At 33.4% G+C, this 13,510-nt stretch overlaps 1 non-coding gene across 1 annotated transcript; it reads left to right on the top strand.

Annotated features, from left to right (window-relative positions):
* Positions 1-4,760: 4,760 nt before the first annotated feature.
* Positions 4,761-4,832, top strand: TRNAQ-CUG (transfer RNA glutamine (anticodon CUG)). The gene has a single exon. It is a non-coding gene; the product is annotated as a tRNA-Gln (tRNA).
* The last annotated feature ends 8,678 nt before the right edge of the window (positions 4,833-13,510 follow it).

Below are 13,510 nucleotides of genomic sequence, written 5' to 3'. Positions count from 1 at the left end.
CAGGTTCCGACATATAGAGGGCCTTTTATAAGAGAAATCTTAAGAAAATGATGCAAATTTTTGATATTTCCGGTTTGTACAGGTTTCTGCCTCCACGTCTTGGAAAATAAACGATAGTGAGAAATTATATCGTCGTCCTCTAGGGAGGCTGTTAAGTGACGGCTGTTTAATTTCAGGGCTAGACGCGAGGTGTAACTTAGATGATACAATCACATACTTTTTTTTTTAAAAAGAGAATTACATGTGATTTAATGTCATAATATTAACATTTTAAAAATATCACAAAAATAGTTTATAATAATAAAGGACCAAGATATAAATAATTTATAAAGCAAAAACATCTCAGAAAATTGTTTAGGCAGCGATCGCAAGTACTTAAAAAGGCAGCAGAGATTGTGCATTTATCTTTAAATAATCATTTTATTCAAATAGTGAATTGCGGTATCTGAATGTACTAAAATTACGTATGCACTCATTTTTTTTCTCCAATCAGTCTCAATTTTCCTTGTTTCTCGTTTTCGTCACACTTTGCGTCCTGCATGTAGGACTGACTGCATGTATTTGCTAATTTCGATGTTCAAACTTTTGTTAAACTATGTGTGAAAATCGGATTATGTCATATTTATTATAATTAGTTAGAGCATATTTATCGCACGTGATAATTTCTTACTGAAAAATTTTCTGTGAGGTTGCGCTGTGACAAATATTTGAAATGACGCCTCTAGAGAATAAGCAAAGAATTAGTTTGTTTTGAATTTCGCGCAAAACTACACGAGGGCTTTCTGCGTTAGCCGTTTCTAATTTAGCTGGGTAAGACTAGAGGGAAGGCAGCTAGTCATCATCCCCTTCTGCCACCTCTTGGGCTACACTTTTACCAACGAATAGTGGGATTGACCGGAACTTTATAACGCCCCTACGGCTGAAAGGGCGAGCATGTTTAGTGTGACGGGGATTTGAACCCGCGATCCTCGGATTACGAGTCGAATGCCTTAACCACTTGGCCATGCCAGGCTGGAAGCAAAATAAATTGTTGTAGTATAACTTTGGCAAATGAAATATCTGTAACATTTATTCTAAAAGTTATTCTAAATTACCAGGCAACAAAATACTCGATGTAATCGTAAGTTCTTTAGGTAAATCAGATATTAATTGAGGCTATTACGTTAATGAACTGAAATTAGAATAATAATGTATTTAGAAATGATATGTCGGATTAATTATTAATTAGTTCTACTATATAACCTTCTAAATTATGCATGGATATTCTTAAGTCTCCATCAGGCAGTAACGTTATATATTAGTGCAGAATTTAATGAGTCGAATTAGCAGCATTATGTTCTTGTTACAGCCACTGTAATACGAACAAAGAACAATCTACACACACACACGTGCATATATAAATATATATAAACATAATGTTTCCATTATTAACACTTGGATGAAAATTGTAACATGCCACATAAAGCTATTGAATAATCAGTTATGTACCACACTATCAGTCGTTTGTGTAGTTTGTATATAGAAAATCCAAGTATGTTTACGAGCATGCGTAGAGACCTACTTTTTATCGGTTGGTATGGCAAGGGCGCATTGACCTGAGAAACAGACTATGTTGACTGTTCAATGTCCTTTGGTATAAATGTTATGCCACTTGTAAAAAAACACACCAAACAAACCAAATTACAATATTTTTTATCAGGTACTTATTGTAGTTCATGGTCGAGGTAGTTGTTAGTTGATGATACTTACGTATCCCTGAAACATCCTTCTACAGGACTTAGGTGCAAATATGAATATTACAGCCTGAAGCTTTCAACGTTACTTTCACTATAGTGTCAAAAACCATACGGTTCAAAGACCTCTCAATTCCAAATTAGGTCTGACTACGTGTATCAGCACTTTCACATAGAAAAGAAACAAGAACAAAGTAGGAATGGTGGCTATAAAATCACTCATGCATAAACTAGCAGTTCTCTCTTAGCGATACTTGAATAGATGCTTAATATTATAAAGAATATACAAATAACTGACCGACAATAGCCGAAGAGCCAGCTAGCTGTCAAAATTCAACTAGTTTTGAATAAAAGGCAAAATGCTTCTGAAAACAACTAGACCCCATAAAAAGGAAGGAAAAAAAAGAAGAGACAAAACTGTATGACGTGGTTTAAGAGCGTAGTAAAATAAAACAAGCTGTAAATGAGACAGCCTGAGATAGTTAAGCAACTAAGAGGCTCGGAAAGAGGATATTTTAGTTCTTAGCTTTATAAAGCTATTTTTCAGGTGAAAAACTGACAAATACCCAAAATATCAAGAATTTCAGAATAATCGTGTTTATTATGGTTTAATTCTGTAAAAATTATAAGAACATTATATTTATTTTTTAAAAAGAATTTTAACATATTTGACAATAGTAACTAAAATGAACTTTGGACAGTAACGACTTCTTAAAAGAAAAAAAAAGAAGATGTTTTTCGTGAAACTATTCTTCTGGAATTGTAAGTAAATTCATTTTCTGACAATTGAGTAATGCAAATCGCTTTCAACATTCCCACTATCTAAAAGATGGATATTTCAGATGATTACATTGACTCTGAAATTAGTAACTACGTAATTTATTAGATAACGGAAAATCTAGCTATTCATTGCAATTTGTAAATGGAATCTGAAATTAACCCACAAACGTATTTTAATTACGTATATAAAGCATACACAGACGAATAAAACTATTATATTTTTACTCATCCTAACATTGAATCCCTCCTACGCTTCGCTGTAAGTTTGAAAGGTGCCAGTACACCAATTGATCTCCTCTATAGTTACCTCAAATGTGTGTGTGGGGGATTTCGTATATGAAAAGGAAAAAAAAAAAAAAAAATCGCAGACACATACCCGTGATATCTGAGCACATGTGCAAAGATTGGTCCTGCCAGCTTGTGAGTAGGGTATCAATACAGTTTCAAAATGGCGTCCATGAATTCCGAAGAAGTGGTAGATATACAAAATCCGATGTATTATTTGAGCTCAGCGACCATGGAAACCTACTTCAAGACTACCATAATCCCTGAGTTACATTCCGGGCGCGTTTTAGGTCCCTTTAAGGGGTTAAGCCGTGCTGATAAAAATGAAACAAAAAGAAAACATTCACATCAAGATTACTTAGTAAACTTGGTTTTGATTTGTCATAACTGTAGAAGGATTTTACAGACAAACAATTTCGCAAAGATACAAGGTAGTACTCCGGTTGGACAGTGGTAAGTTTACAGATTTAAAAAACTAGAATCCAGAGTTTGATTCCCCACGGTGAACAGCAGATAATCTGTTGTGGCTTTGCTGTAAAATAAATACCTGAGGTAAATTAATGTAGAATCCAGCACAACTGTGGGAAATAACAGTTTAGATGGATAAGTAGAAAAATATATTACAATATTTTATGAAACTGTGCATAAAAGAAAACAAGTTTAATATTTAAAGACAAGCTACAGCACATTTAAGTTAGTGATTCTGGGTCAGTGAGGGAAATTTCCTTCTACTGCGTGATAACGAATTTCTCTACAAAAGTAAGGAGCTATAAGAAGGAAGTTATATACACACATAAAAAGCTGGTAACTAACTATCTGTAAGGATCGGCATGGCCAGGTGGTTACGGCATTCGATTCGTAATCCGAACTGTTAATATCCATACCAGCCGTTCTGAGATATATTTTTATTTCAAATGGGTTTCTCGTCATCAAGAATAAGAGGATGATTTGTTTGAAATTAAACACAAAGCTGCACAGTGGACTATCTGTATTCTGCCCACCACGGGTATCGAAACCCTGTTTCTAGCGTTATAAGTCCGCACGCTGTTTCCACTGTGGGGCAAAAAGGATGAACTCGATTTAAAGAGAAACCAAATAAACAAGGAGCAGGATAATGAAACAATATTATAGCAGTATTCAGAACAGATTAAATTGTAGTGAAATTGTGTTATTGTTTAAAGTTGTGAGCTCATTCAAACTTTCTTTAATTGGATGTTCAAGAATTAAATGTTTATTACTGCACATATGTTTGTTTGTTTGTTTCTGCCACCGTTCTGTTGGCAGAGATGGACATCTCAGTATTTCATTTTTGGTTGATAACAGTTGAATGACGTTTTAATTTAATTTTTAAACTCAATAAAACCGGTAATGAAAAATATAAAATAAGGTACAAAAGCATTTAGTGTACAAAAGATGGTTCATTATATTTCAATCACAACGTTAACAACTTTTAAATCCAAGGTCAACGACTCTCTTTCACTCACCTCAAATTGTTCTTGAATTACAGAAAAATCGTTTCCAGTTCTCGTTGAAAAGGTTTTCTTAGGTAATCACTTTTGAGCACAAGTCTTGAAGAATGTTGAGAGAAAATAACATCACTTTAAATTACCGAAATATCTTATAATTCCTGCATTTCGTTTTGTGTGTTATTTGAATATAAAATTAATGGGGTCTAACAAACTATAAGCATCACGAGCTCAGCTTGTAAACAGCCGACAACTTTTTTGAATTTCCTAGATGTACAGAGATATGTTTATTTAAGCCAAAAATATCCAGTAGGTGGTGCTAGTAGTTTCGTACTTGAGTTACATTTAAACTCTAAAAGTAGACATCGGGAGAGAGATGCAAATGTGTAATTATTTTGTTCGTTATAAAAGAAATAAAATTGAAGTAAAATATTAAATTCACAAGAAATTATTTATTAAATTATATTTAAAGTATTTATAAAACTTTTTGATATAAGGTTCCATGGTGTAATGGTTAGCACTCTGGACTCTGAATCCAGCGATCCGAGTTCAAGTCTCGGTGGAACCTTCACTCTTACTTTAGCAATATTTTATTTCATGTACATATTTTTAACTCTCAAAACGTTTAGTTTTCAAGCTCTTTAATTGAATCTTTCTTACTCTATTCTATCATTTTTATTCACTTTTGTTTTTTAGCTACGCCTTTTTCCAGGCATTATGTGTTAACTCAATAAATTCGGGTCTATTTCAAAAAAAGTTTAAGATGTCTAATTAATTTATAGAAAAACACCTTAAAATTGTTTTAGCTACACAAGCAGCTTTAACTTTCATCTGTTCTGAAACTTTCTTTATATATTAGATCTGTTGCTCAATGTTCCTTTATTACTATCGTTTTCGATCAGTGTTTATACGGTTCTTGTTTCATGGATGTGTATATAGCCACGTTAAACCTCCCTCTGTGGCTCAGTCTTGCTTTTAAATATTTAAGGTTGTACTGGTTAAAAAGTTAGTTTTGTAGTCGGTGTGTACAACAACTTTTACTGATGCTGCACACACAATCACCGTCACTATAAAGTCAGCAGTCGACCCTCGATATTTCGAATAAAAAAATAGCAATTACTGCTAACATGTGTGCCTTGTGCATCAAATTATTAAAATAGATACGACAAAAAGAAGAAAAAAAGAAAGACTTATTGTTGTTATTAAGAGATACAATCCTCATACAAGTACAGGTTGTTTATAATCGTCGCTATACAAAACTAATAGTAATATTCTAAATTGGAACAGTAAGTTATGTGACATCGAACACCAAGTTTTAGGATCCTATGATCTGATGGAATACTGGTATCTGACCGTCACAATTTAAAATAAGCAAAAACAGGTTCACGTAATCAGATATTGCCAACTTGCAAGTTGAACAGTCCACATAAGTGTTGCAAAAATCATCCCCCCATCGGGTGTAAAAAATCCACGCCCCTGCATACAGATATATAAACCATGCAAACTTTGTAAATGCCACATTTTCACTCTTCTCAATAAAACTATTGTGTTAATCATATTTAACTTAATAAAATATGTTCTTGTCATGAAATCTAGAAATAATTCATGATTTCAAACATTTTACGAAAGCACTTATCATTCCTAATTTTAACAGCTCTCTTCACATGACATAAGCGAGACAATCGTCCAAATTCTCAGACCCTTCTTATCACATCATTTTGGAGAATTGAGCGTGTTAAGGAAAACATTCGAGGTGCTATTATTGCTATTTGTACGGTTATTTTAGCAACATATTTGTTGTTTATTTCATATAGTAAAAGTAATTTTGTTTGTGTACTTGTTTTAATTCAAAAGTACTATTACTTTTACTAACTTTAATTTTGGTCTTTCAGTTTCAACAGCTACATTGGCTCTGTTATTGTTAGTCGTCTAATTAGTGTTAAATTTGAGTTTGACATTGGAGTGATATCATTGACAATTGTCCAAACATGATTTCTAATTTTATTCAATAGTGTTTTACTAGGTACGACAGAAAAAGCCTGAATATTGTTCCGATTTTAAATTACATATCACTTTTTACCATTAAATGGAGGATATGAAAATAAATTCTACATCATATATTAAAAGTGTGTTATAGGCATAGTATAAAAGTTCAATCAATGAAAAATATTTTAAAAGTGTATTAAACATATATCTAGAATATGGCGATATTATATTAGCCACCTAGTGGTTCATATTTAAATCATATGCTGATTTTAACTTTTTAGTGGGAAATAAGAATGAAAATAAGAGAAGAAGAAAAAGTCTAAAACACAAGGTTTCTAAAACTTGTGAGACAAAGAGAAATTTAAATGTACCAAACTGAACAAAGTCTTCATGGTATTTTCTTTTCGTAGGCAACGACTTAAAATCTCGATTACTTCGTCAACGTCACTGGAAAAAGCATGATTTTTTGAGGTGGGGTAGCATTCCTAAAACTCTTTTGAAGCTCAAAAAGGAGTAACTATCTTCGTTGCATGATAATATTCATGTAACTGCCCTACAATTAGTAATTTAAATTCTAACTCAATTACAGTTCCTGTAACTGTCGATTGTATTTTTGTTTTCCTTGCAACTGTCACGGATAGCTGAAAACTACTTTTAACGGGTACATTATTTGTATATTATTTGTTGTATTTACGTTCTAATTCAAATATGGTGGCAGCTATTTTTTAAGCTGAAAAGAAAATTATATACATGTATAATTACAAAGTTAATTATGCAGTTTTATTGCTCTCTTGTGAGATTTGTTTTGCTGAACAAATTTTTCCCATTACAGCCGGCAAAAATCCTTTTGTGTTTCTTAAAATTACTGGCAGTAATAGCGAGACGCATTGAACATTTTCAAGGATGTAAATATATTTCTTAATCAATGTAAAAGTTGATCCAGGCCCAGTATGGCCAGGTGGTTAAGGCGTTCAACTCGTAATCTGAGGATCGCGAGTTCGAATCCCCGTCGCACCAAACATGCCCGCCCTTTCAGTCATGGGGGCGTTATAATGTGTCAATCAATCCCGCTTTTCGTTGGTAAAAGAGTAGCCGAAGAGTTGGCGGTGGGTGGTGATGACTAGCTACCTTACCTCTAGTCTTACACTGCTAAATTAGGGATGGCTAGCGCAGATAGCCCTCGAGTTGCTTTGTGCGAAATTCAAAAACAAGCAAACAAGTTGTTCCGTTTTTCTTAGTCCGGCTAGTGGCCAATGTTTACAGTTTATAAATTTATTTTCAATAACCCTCATAGAGTAAATACTTAGTTACATAAATATAAAACAACAACTTAAGAAATCAATAATCAAACGTTTCTGTAAGTTATTTATCTATATTTCAGTATAGCGAATAAATAGTTACACGATCATTATTAGCTCTCTCTTTTGGTGATATTGGAAAGTGAACGTTTTGCGATAACGTAATGCAAACCATCGACCCTTCGATTAAGAGACCTGTTTTTTAAGCATTCCCGACCGATTTTATAAGAATGTTCTCAGATTTACTAATACGATTTATGTTACAAACATTTAGTTTATACATTTACTTTACTTAAAAGTTAATTTTCCATTTCGAAGAAAATCTTTATAGATATTTCGTATGTCTCAAAAGTTATTGTTTTGAATTTAGCACAAAGCTACACAATGGGCTATCTGTGTTCTGCCCACTACGGGTATCGAAACCCGGTTTTTAGCGTTATAAGTCCACAGACATACCGCTGAGCCACTAGCGATCGCTATTGTACTTGAATACAACTCACTTGAAAACACAACTACGTTGTTTATGTCTGTCTTTCTTTATTTGTTTTTGTAACTTTTTAAAATACGTAAACGAAAACGTAAATATATGAATACTCTGCCTTGCTATAAGTATGTGAACTTATTATCATTCTTGGCCCGAATAATGGCTGCATTTCGGTATCTGGTGCATGGATTGCAAGAGCTTTGCAGGTTAGAGTGCTATACTTCTTGAGAAACAAACTGATCTGTTGACCAAGAAACCCTGCCATGACTTATGGAACATATTTATTACAAATCTTTCAATTTACCTGTTATTTATACTACAAATATGCTTAAAGCATATGTCGCACACCTAAAGCTCAAGTTGCAACCAACACTGAAATAGCTACCAAAAAAAGTCTGCATCTCATACAATCATGATCACAATGAATATTTATTTACTTCCAGATCCATTTTCAACGATCTCTCATCACCATGCCATATCTGCAACCACTCATGAAGGTTTCAGTATTGATGCACTTTTCCATCAAGCATACGTGATGATGAAACACACTTTACAAAGGCCATCCTTTTGAAAGTATACCTAGGTTCATGAAAACTGATTCTATGACACTGGTAGTTTCAGTTTACTGTCTTGAGCCACTTGTATAATTTGGATGTACTTTTCAAAAATGTTTAACTTTGATAAACAAAATATAAAGAGATATTAGGAAAGTGGCTTAGCATTAAACATTTTAATTCATAAGTCAGTTAAGGTACAGTTTGTAATTTTAGCTTAACTTTCTAAGTTGTTTGAATTGTCTTTCATTACAAATAAAGTTAAAAAGATGTTGAATGTTGGATGTTTATAGAGCACGTTAGCTGAAGATTGTTTTGTCAAGTCTAAAAACCTTTCTAAAAACAACCTGTTGGTCTTTCTACTGGAAACAAAGCTTCCAGCGATGCTGCCATTAGCCCGCGGATTTATTTACTCTGCTGAATATGTGGAAAATTATGTCAAGATATATATATATTTTTATAGATTTATATATGTTCGTTTGTAAACATAAAGATACACCTGGGCATCTGGTCGTGGTGAGATTTCTCTTTCAAGACATTTTGAAATCAATTTAACAGTTGATTTGTATCATACTCTAAAATTATGCAATAAAGTAAAGATTAAAACGTGATTAAAGGCTTAACAAATTTTATCCCTTTGGTTGTTATTATGTTCAAAGCTTCATAATGGGCTATCTATGCTTTGCTCACCACGGGTATCGCAACACAATTCTCAATGTGGTAAGCCTGTAGACTCATCGCTGAGGCATAGCTAGAAAAAGGAGACACATTAACTGAGTTTGAACACAAGCATCTTCAAATGGGTAGACGTCATTTAGGAAAATAGTTACTATTGGTCTCATCCAGATTTGTTTATCAAGAGAGGTTAAACTGAAATTAATTTATTCACCTATTTACTACTAGAGCGGTTAAAACATAATCTACTAAATTAATCAACATAACAGGCTTCTGAATATTTAGAAAAGCCACAAACTCAACAGTGTAAGGATTCTGCTTATTTAGGAAAGTCTTGTAAGGTTCGCAAACTCAATATTATTAGGATTCTGCTTATTCAGGAAAGCATGTTATAAGGCCGACAACCTCAATATTAGCAGGCTTCTAATTATTTGGAAAATCATGTTGAAAGGCCCACAAACTCAACATTATAAGGATTCTACTTATTTAGAAAAGTCTGTTGTTAGGTCTACAAACTCAACATTATTAGGATTCTGATTATTTGGGGAAGCCTGTTGTCAGGTCAACAACCTCAATATTATTAGGCTTTTGTGTATTCAGGAATCCCTTTTGTAACGTTCACAAACTCACTGAGATGTAAAAGTATTTTTTTAAAAATTTGCACCGGATGTGGCTTGTTAGAGAGTTAATTAGTTTTGTTAAGTTCACGTACTCAGTCTGAGAGTATAATATATAGCAGCTAATGGAAGTTTGTGCCGGACTAGGTGTATCGCGACATGATTTCTCTAGATTGTATCCATGGTTTGTTTTATTGCACTGAAAGTAGTTTACATGCCAAAATAAATCGTATTAAAATACGCAAAGTAGAACACTTTAAACATTTCGTTAACCACCCATTTATCTTACCTGAAGTGCTTTGTGTCGTTAGTCGCTTTTTTGTCCATTTCAATTCTAGATGAGTGTCCTCGAAAAAAAGAATCAAACGGTTGTTTAATTGAGGAAGTTTTCACACGTTTTGCATATTTCATTGGAGGAGTCGTTATTTTTACGTAAAGGGGGTTAGAATTCAAAACATTCTATTAAATAATGTATATTCTTTGAATTTCTTCGTATATACAAAGCAATATACTCGTTCGTACGTGAAAACTTCTAATGCATTCTTACATAAGACCACATAGTTCATAAGCTTGTTCAAATGATACACATATATCTATGAACACATAAATTTAGTCAAACATGTTTACACATTTTATCTTAGATCTTTCATATACATGATATAAACTACACATTTCATCTTGAAATGAATTGTGTAGATTTGTAGAAAACGTTTAAGGACGTAGCCACAGATGCACGAGAGGGGTTGCAGCTCTGGGATAATTTTGACTAATTTGACCTAGAAAGTTGACTACTTTCTGAATTCTATCAGGACATCCAAACTATGTTATAAAACATTATCAATTTTTGTTCAAGAACTTTAAAATAGTTTAACTGCAGTATGATAATTTCAATAGATTGTTAGCAGCGATTTTATCCAAACTTCGATAGTTGCATAAATGACTTACGAAACAAGCAAAATATAACATAATTTTGAAAATATTTTAATTTGAAGTTATGATTTTAATGAGGCTGAATGCAGCGTGTTGTTTAATATATTCGCCAATTTAGTACTATGTAATCCAAGAGCTGACAGTGGATGGTGATGACTAGCTGCTCTCCTTATAGTCTTTCACTGCAAAATTAGGGACAGCTAGCACAAATAGGTCTCATATAACTTTGTGCGAATTTCCAAACACACCAAACCAAAACATTTCATGCCTTGGAATAAGAGGTATCTTAAGTATGAAATATCCATGCCTGTTGAACACTACTTAAGACGATGGAAATTAATGTTGGATGAGAAGGTTTGGGTATTAGTGTTATGTTTACATAGAAGCTACGTGTTCTCGAAAGTCTTTTTTTTTTTTCTTCTTCCTTTCCCGGTCCGGCATGGCCAAGCGTGTTAAGGCGTGCGATTCGTAATCTGAGGGTCGTGGGTTCGCATCCACCATGGCACTAAACATGGTTGCCCTTTCAGCCGTGGGGGCGTTATAATGTGACCGTGAATTCCACTCTTCGTTGGTAAAAGAGTAGCCCAAGAGATGGCGGTGGGTGGTGATGACTAGCTGCCTTCCCTCTAGTCTTACACTGATAAATTAGGGACGGCTAGCGCAGATAGAGCTCGAGTAGCTTTGTCCGAAATTCTAAAAAACAAACAATTAAAATGTGCTATGTGATCCGGCTTAATTGTATTGGTTGGATGTTTTCTGAAAAAAAAATTCAGTGCATGTTGTGGATTTAATTTTGTTCTTTTTTTTGAGCGATGTTGGAGAAGTGTTCATTAGTTTAAACTACATTTACATGGACGTGTAGTTGTTTTAGGAACAATGTAAATAAGTGACTATAAAGAATTACGTGTGACAGAAAACATTTAACGGATACCACTCAATATTTTAGAGAAGTGTCTTTTCAGAAAAGATGTCCTTATACTCTGTAGTTGTGTCTCTTCAGAGACATATCTCTAGTTGTGCTTCCTCAAGAGATATATCCCTATACTCTATAATTGTGTCTCGTCAAAAGAAATAATTTTTTTATATTCTGCAGTTGTGTATCGTCAAGAGGGGTCCTTATATTCTTGAGTTATATTTCGTGAACCTTTCTAACTTTATAAATGCAAGCTAGCATACGTTTACATTAAATATTTCTTTCATATTTCTCTTCAATTTGAATAACGCCCTTTTCTTCACACACACACTCAGATATGCATACAAGATCGGTTAACACATGCATGCTATACATGAAGCACATTTTGCAATGCAATAAAACAGTGATGATGTACTGTCACTTCACAATACACAATAATGATTTCATGAGCAGAGTACGTTTTAAAAACTTTGCAAATTGTAAGACATTTAATACTGTTTAATTTTTATTTTTTAAGCATTTTATCTGTTTATGGTGGTTGTCGATTATTTATATGTCGTATGTATGTATATATATATATATATATATGTGGATGTGGTACAAGTATTTTTAAACATTTTGATATTATAGAATTCCTTAAAAAGTCACATTGACTCACATTCAAAATGCATCCAAATGATTCCATTCTCTTGTTCTTATCATATTAAAACATCGTAACAAATGATAATAATTATAAAAACTATCAGTTGGATAATTTCATATTTAATGGTGTTATAGCATATTTCAAACCGAAGTATAATTTTATAGCAACTTAAGCATTTTATCTTATTTTTAACTTTTACGACAAGTGAGTTTGACATACACGCAGCAAAAACAAAATAACAAATTAATGAAAGCCCGAAATATAGTTCCATAGGCCCTGATAAAATTCCATCACATTACTTGTTTATTATGTTCAAGTACCAGACCAGATGAAAATAAAAAGTGATACGAAATGTAATCCCCTCAAAGTTTTTGACAAGCCAATAAATGTGGAGGCTTATTCAATATTGAATACTTACACATGTGAGATATAAAGTAGTAAGGTTGATTTTTAGTGTTGTCTCTCCATCTGTGTACGCGAAATTCATTATTAAATTCTATTTTTAGTTTGTTTTTCCCCGTGTCTTTGGAGAACTTGCAAATTAAGTATGTCAGTGTTTCTTCATCTGGCCCAGCATGGCCAGGTGGGTTAAGGCGTTCGACTCCTAATCCGAGGGTCGCGGGTTCGAATCCCCATCGCACCAAACATGCTCACTCTTTCAGCCGTTGGGGCGTTATAATGTGACGGTCAATCCCAGTATTCGTTAATAAAAGAGTAGCCCAGGGTGGTGATGACTAGCTGTCTTACACTGCTAAATTAGGGACAGCTAGCGCATATAGCCCTGGTGCAGCTTTGCGCAGAATTGAAAAACAAATAGTGTCTTTAGCTGTCTCGGAAAATAATGAATATATTAATATCAAAATAACTTTTTAAGACAATTACACATTTACCTTTAAATTTATAATTTTTATTCTTACTGCTGTCGTCTGCTTGAACACCTTCTTTGATGACTTTCATAAACAAAGGAAAAACACAAACAGTGCTAAATGGCCTAAGTTCACAGCAGAATAATAAAAGCCAACATTAAGAGATACATTTTTCACCGTAGTTATATATATATATATATTTCTTTTTTTATTTTTCGTGTTAGATTTACCCTCTGCATAATATTTCCAGAACGCTTGATTTGTAAAAACAAAAGGAAAA

The sequence above is a fragment of the Tachypleus tridentatus genome, chromosome 13 (genome assembly GCF_004210375.1).
Source record: "Tachypleus tridentatus isolate NWPU-2018 chromosome 13, ASM421037v1, whole genome shotgun sequence".
In the NCBI taxonomy this organism is placed as follows: domain Eukaryota; kingdom Metazoa; phylum Arthropoda; class Merostomata; order Xiphosura; family Limulidae; genus Tachypleus; species Tachypleus tridentatus.
This window is presented reverse-complemented; position numbering and strand designations above follow the sequence as displayed.